The sequence below is a fragment of the Magallana gigas genome, chromosome 9 (assembly GCF_963853765.1).
Source record: "Magallana gigas chromosome 9, xbMagGiga1.1, whole genome shotgun sequence".
NCBI lineage: Eukaryota > Metazoa > Mollusca > Bivalvia > Ostreida > Ostreidae > Magallana > Magallana gigas.
The window spans coordinates 43,848,791-43,854,978 of NC_088861.1; the positions used below are offsets into that span (position 1 = coordinate 43,848,791).

Below are 6,188 nucleotides of genomic sequence, written 5' to 3' on the forward strand. Positions count from 1 at the left end.
TTGCATTTAAATGCAAAATACATTGCGAATAAACGCAAAAGATTGCATTAAAACGCAATAACTATTGCGATTTAACGCAATTTAAATTAATTTATTTATTGAACTGGCCTCAATAAGCTTCCGTAGAATTCTTCAATAATATAAAAATTTTTTAGATGAAAGGTATTTACAGCCTAAAAATGGTTGTTATGTCAACAATACAGTCTGTCGATGTATTTATTTCATAATTGTCCGATATCATATGCAATGTCAACACGTGCACGTGCACGCATGGGTTAAAGTCTAGAATGATATAAAAACGGCTCTCGGGCTGATATACTGCAACCTTGGGCTAATATAGGATGCGATATAAAAATTGCCATGTAATAATCTATATATATATATATATATATATATATATTTCACTCTTGTATAATGGTACTCGTAAATGTCAAATCTTGTATGCTAGACTGAGACTAGAACACAGTTTCCTTAATACCCATCTTTATTCTCAAAATTTCGTCAACATTCCAGATTGTATTTGTGGTAAATTGAAACAACTCAACATTTTTTTTCTTCAATTGTCCTATTTACACAAATCTACGTAGTGTTATGTTGTAAATTTTGAATTTACCGGTGGTAGTAAATACAAAATTCACAACATTACAGCTCCTATTTGTAGTTTCTTACGTAATAATTTAATAAAACTTTCGGGCGAATTTTGTAATAAATGTTTTGTATCACATGGTTAAGATAATGTATTTTGATTGGATACTTGCAAAGGCTGCTGGTCAGTTGGAATTCGATATGTATACTCGCGCCCAACATTTGCTCATTCCATTGCGAACTCGCGAAATATACGTATTTGGGAGATGCAATATAAAGAGGATGGTATATATAAGACTCCGCATAAGAAAACGAATTGACCATTCAAAAAGTTTTTACACCGTCAGCGTCTATTGTTTATAAATGCTTGACGTATAGCTGAAAAATTGATCGTGACGCTATCAGAAAAGCCAACCAAAGCGGTGATGATAATATCTAAACATCTTATTATGTGTAATATTGTTTGTATAGCATTAATACAGGTACACTGTATTACCATTTGTCTAAAAAAAAGTATATGAATCAGTAATGCCCCATTCATAAGACGAAAGTTTGCTAATGTGTGCAAATAAACACATGATGATTAAACCTATGATGATTGTATCAACTTCTGGATATATAATTTCTGTATTAGGTCCCTATCTGGCAGTTTCCAAAAATTCTGATGCAAAGATCTTAAGTCACATGATCCAGACAAATGTAGAGGACATAAGAAAATGGTTAGACGAAGACGATATTTTTATTGTCGACAGAGGTTTCAGAGACGCAGAAGCATTGCTAGATGACTTGGGGATACATGTTGAAATGCCATCCTTTCTGACTCGTCATTCAAAGCAACACTCAACAGAAGAAGCCAATACAACCAGATTTGTGACCAAGGTACTTATATAATATAACATGCCACAATATAATACTGATTCAATTTGTTTATTTTGTTGCAGGTCAAATTTTAAGCTTAAAATGTTTTCTATGTGTTTTAGTACTGTATCATATAGTACAGATGTGTTATGTGAATCTGAAGATAAAGATATAACAAGATATAACAAACTTTTCCTTTTAGTTACATTGCACTACAGTAAAACTCATATTTATATCAAACACACATATAGGGATTTCTTAGATATAAGGAGGTTTTTATTTGAGTCCCCAACACTTATTTTTAAAAAAACTGTTATATGTATATTACGATTAATCGATACAACAGAGTGAATTTGTTGCCCCTAAGACTTCGTTATAACTGAGTGTTACTGTATATTTAACTTGCATGCATGTGTAATATATATATATACATATTCATAGTATGTGTTGTGTGTTACAGCTTAGATGGGTTGTCGAGTCAGTGAATGGCAGGCTCAAGACATGGAATTATTTGAGCAGGACCATCCCCAATACACAGAGATACCACATATTGGCGATTATGTCCGCATAGTAAGTGGAATAGACCAGACTTGAGCACTGGAATTGAGGAGGAAGATGTTGCCATGGCTGCAAAAATGCGATTTCTTGCAAACGGAGTGAATGAGTTAAAGGATTATGTTGAGACAAGTGGTGAGCATCATCTTGCATTTTGATTATGTTTTCTCACAATTAAGGTTGTGGCAGGATTTTCGAATATAAAAATTGGTTGAGAATAGATTAATTGAACTTCCATTTGAAAATAATATTTTTAAGGTTTAGAGAAGCGGAGCATGAGATGGAAGAAGATGGACTCCCATGATGTAGTCTTCCCTCATTTGACAGAGGAGGAAATACGCCAGTTAACCTTGGGTGTGTACCAAATAAGATTGGCAAAGTCATATGCGTATGAACATTTTATGGAAGGAAGGTATGAAATTTTCATCAGTGATGACTTTGAAGGAATCCTCTGTGCCAAGATTCAAAGTAGACACATTTCCGCAAAGAAATACTTACTTTGGATAAGACATGATGGTATCAGTATCAAATCTTGGTTTTGCAAATGTAAAGTTGGTACAAGAGTTGTGGGCATGTGTGCTCATATTACCAGTGTGATTTGGTTCTTGGGTCTTGCTCGTCATGAGGAAAGTGGTGTCTGTGGTGTGCGCGATTGGTGTAGTTCTGTTGAGGATGCTGCTGCACTCCCAATTGATGAATCAGAGAGTGAGGATGAAAATGAAGAAAGATGTTCCATAACAGAAAAGGAGTGAATTTCAAAGTGACTCATCAGTCAATAAATGCATAATAATTTAAAACTTTTCAGAACTAGTGTCTAACATTACATGTAATCTCTCTATAGGCAATTTCTAGTACAGGCATTGTGAATTAAAAGATCAGCCTTTCTGGGTTTTTTTAATTGATTTACAATGTATTGTTCTGTTATTTAAAGTTTATTTTCAGAATTTAACCAGTTTTTAAGTTTAAATTATGTACAATAAAATTAAGGCAACTCAAGATGATAATGATAAATGTACAAAACATGTTTGATAGGAGAATTTTTCTGAAATTTAGTGTATAACATTATATCTGTAAAAATTAGTGATGATTACTAAGTACCTGAATGTGTAGATTGCTGTTCCGAGTTCATACCTAAATGCAAGTATATTGTTGATTGATTTAATTCTACAATTATTTTGATTGCAATTTAAGATTATAAGCAAATCATTTCATGACAGAGTTGCAATATCAAATGATTTATTGTATGAATATTGACAACCATTATGTAAAACCATATGTGTGTAAAATAAGAATGTCAGAATCACATTGTCTAGAGGCGTATTTTAATGAATGCTCTTTGATTTCTAGCTGTATAAAGTATAAAGTATTTTTCTATAATTTTATAATTTGTATAAAGTATAATGGATATGCTTTTCAATAATTGATACTGTCTGTATACAACAAATATTTTCAAACACTGTATACATTTTGTTCATAATTCTGTCTCATTGTCTGGTATTGAAGAAATGAAATATAGGGATCACCTCATTTTCTGTTACCCCACTATTTATATGCTTGTCTATCTTTTAACTTGCATAGTATACTACTCTCATAAATACATAGCATATCTTTACTATAAAATTAAAGATATTTTTAAGTTAAATATTTTCAAAGCAATTCATATCAATATTACCTATTTTGGGGCATTGTACCACTGTATTTGAGATCAAACTGTAAAAATGAACAATGTGTTATACTTTGAAAAAAAATATTTTAATCAAACCTCCATGGAGTCAAGAACACTATCAATTTATTTTAGTTTTGTTTTATTGTGGTTAAAATCATTGCATGTAATAATTTAAACCAATACTTCACACTAGCTTTCATTGAATATTATTGACAAATGTTAAGTAATAGGAAATTTTGTATTTAAGTGCATAAAGGTCAAATATGATGTGTTATACATACAAGTGCTTCTCTTTTTAATTTAACAATAAATATATATAAGGTCTTTGATACAAATACAGAACTGTTCATGGGATACTTTTATCAATGAAAATATAAGCCAACTCATCAAATAAAGTACATTGATCTGTCCTAAGTTCTCTTGTAAAATGCGCCATGGATTTGATGAGGACTTCAGCAGAGATTAACAACTAAGGAAATTGCAATATTTGCAAGCAAATGTTATATAATCATTGAATCATATAAATATTTAAAAAACCATTTATTTTAAGTTTTTAAAAGTCAAAGGAATCATTCGACAACTCTTGATTATGGTCCTTTTTAACCCCCCCCCCCCTACTTTGGACTGTGAATAGTTAACTCCTTGGGTAGCCAAATGAAAACATGTACAGTTTTATATTGTAGTAAAAACTGCACAATTGTGCACCCAGGTATCAATTTATTAAAAAGTTTTTAATTTAATTTATTTCGTTGAATATTTGGGAAGAATGCTAATTTAATTGCCATGTAGGGCATTAACGTTAAATAACGTCATAATTTTGCATGTCATCTTACTTTCCAGGTATCTCAAAAATTATTAGTGATACAAAGATAATGTTACTATATATAGAAAGCCCATGTCCTAGAGAGTATTTTGACCAAAATTTGTTAACCTCTGAAAATAGGCCAACTATGACCCTTAGTGTACCTTGTTCTTTGACAAAGATGTCAAGTTGTATACTTTGCATTACTTCCACCCAGTAAAATTAAAGTGATGCGAAATGCAACAAATGACTGACATTACGTGAATAGAGGCGTGAAAATTTGGTTTGCTATAATTATCTATACAGATGGGCCTTAGCCTAACGGAAACGGAAAGTCTTAAAGTAAACATTTTGTATAAATTGTTAACATCAAAATATGCATTAATTATGCATACAATGTTTTCTATAACGAAGTTTGATTTATTTCTCTACATTCTTATGCATTGCCTGTACAAGTAGTTTGAAGAAAATATAAGACATGGCAGTATTCATGTCGATAAGCTTGAAGAATTCTGATACATGCACTTTATAAAATTTTAATTTACAATGTACATATGTCTTCTAGCATTTTGAAAATGTTTCCTTCAGATTTTTGTATATCATCATGTTTATGGACAGTCACGTAGCATCGGGGGGGGGGGGGGGGGGGGGGCTGCCCCCCTTTTTTTGGCTTGTCAAGATTTTTTGGATGAGCCTGCCCCCCCCCCCCCCCCCAACTTTCAAAAACGATGCTACGTGCCTGATGGATAACAATGAAATTACGTTGTTTTTTGTATTTTTTTTTTATAGAAGACTGTACGATAGTTGATTATGCATATGTTTTTATCTGTATATGAATATTTCGAACAAATGTACGAGTATAAACAGGTCATTAAAATATTATTTATAATTTTTAATTAATCATAATAAATATATCAACATCTCAGGGCGAAACAGAATAGGCGCGAACCATCCCGAATTCCAATAATTGATGACGCATATTGCTTCCCAAATAACGCCACCTGGCGTTTATTTGTGTGTCCGCTTGTTTCATGTTGATGTATGTTCGTTTTACATTTATGTCTGTTGGTTTTACTTTTTGTGTTTGATTTGTATTTAGATATCTTTGGTTGATTTTATGTACATTTATTTTGCAGAGAAGACTGTTGGTTTTGCACTTATGGCCATTGATAATATTATTTTAGATTGCTGAATTTAGTTTATCGTTGATTTTGTAAAAATGTATTTTTTGCCCTTTCCGCTGCCCATACTCGTCACGAAGTTTTTTCACCCTTTTATATGTAATAACAGTATCACCTCTATACAATGAAATAAAATGTATTTTATTGTATAGAGACCGGTGGTACATATAATATTTTAAAGGGTGAACAAACTTCATGACGAGCCTCGGTGAATCTCGTTAATATATAATATTAGTTACATACACTGTAATTATTTATTAATCATCAAGCAATCAAATATCTAATTATTTTTCAGACTGACCATACAAACGACTGAAAAGTAAATTTAAACTTTAAAGAAAAAAAAAATAGGAGAGATTTCCCAAAAGCTATTTCCCAAAAATCAGGAAATTCCTAATTTGTTGTGGGGGTAAGGGTTACTAATGTGCGGGCGGGCGGGGGGGGGGGGGGCGATAGCTTTCTGATACTTAAATATAATATGTTAATGTATAAGAAATATAATATTTTCTGCGAAAAAAGTGGGGGTGGACCCTCCCTGATG

At 32.0% G+C, this 6,188-nt stretch overlaps 1 long non-coding RNA gene across 1 annotated transcript; it reads left to right on the forward strand.

The window, feature by feature from the left end:
- The first annotated feature begins 664 nt into the window (after positions 1–664).
- LOC136271412 (uncharacterized) lies at positions 665–5,103 on the forward strand. The gene is made up of 3 exons (XR_010709322.1): positions 665–1,464; positions 1,904–2,133; positions 2,257–5,103. It is a non-coding gene; the product is annotated as an uncharacterized lncRNA (long non-coding RNA).
- Positions 5,104–6,188: the final 1,085 nt, after the last annotated feature.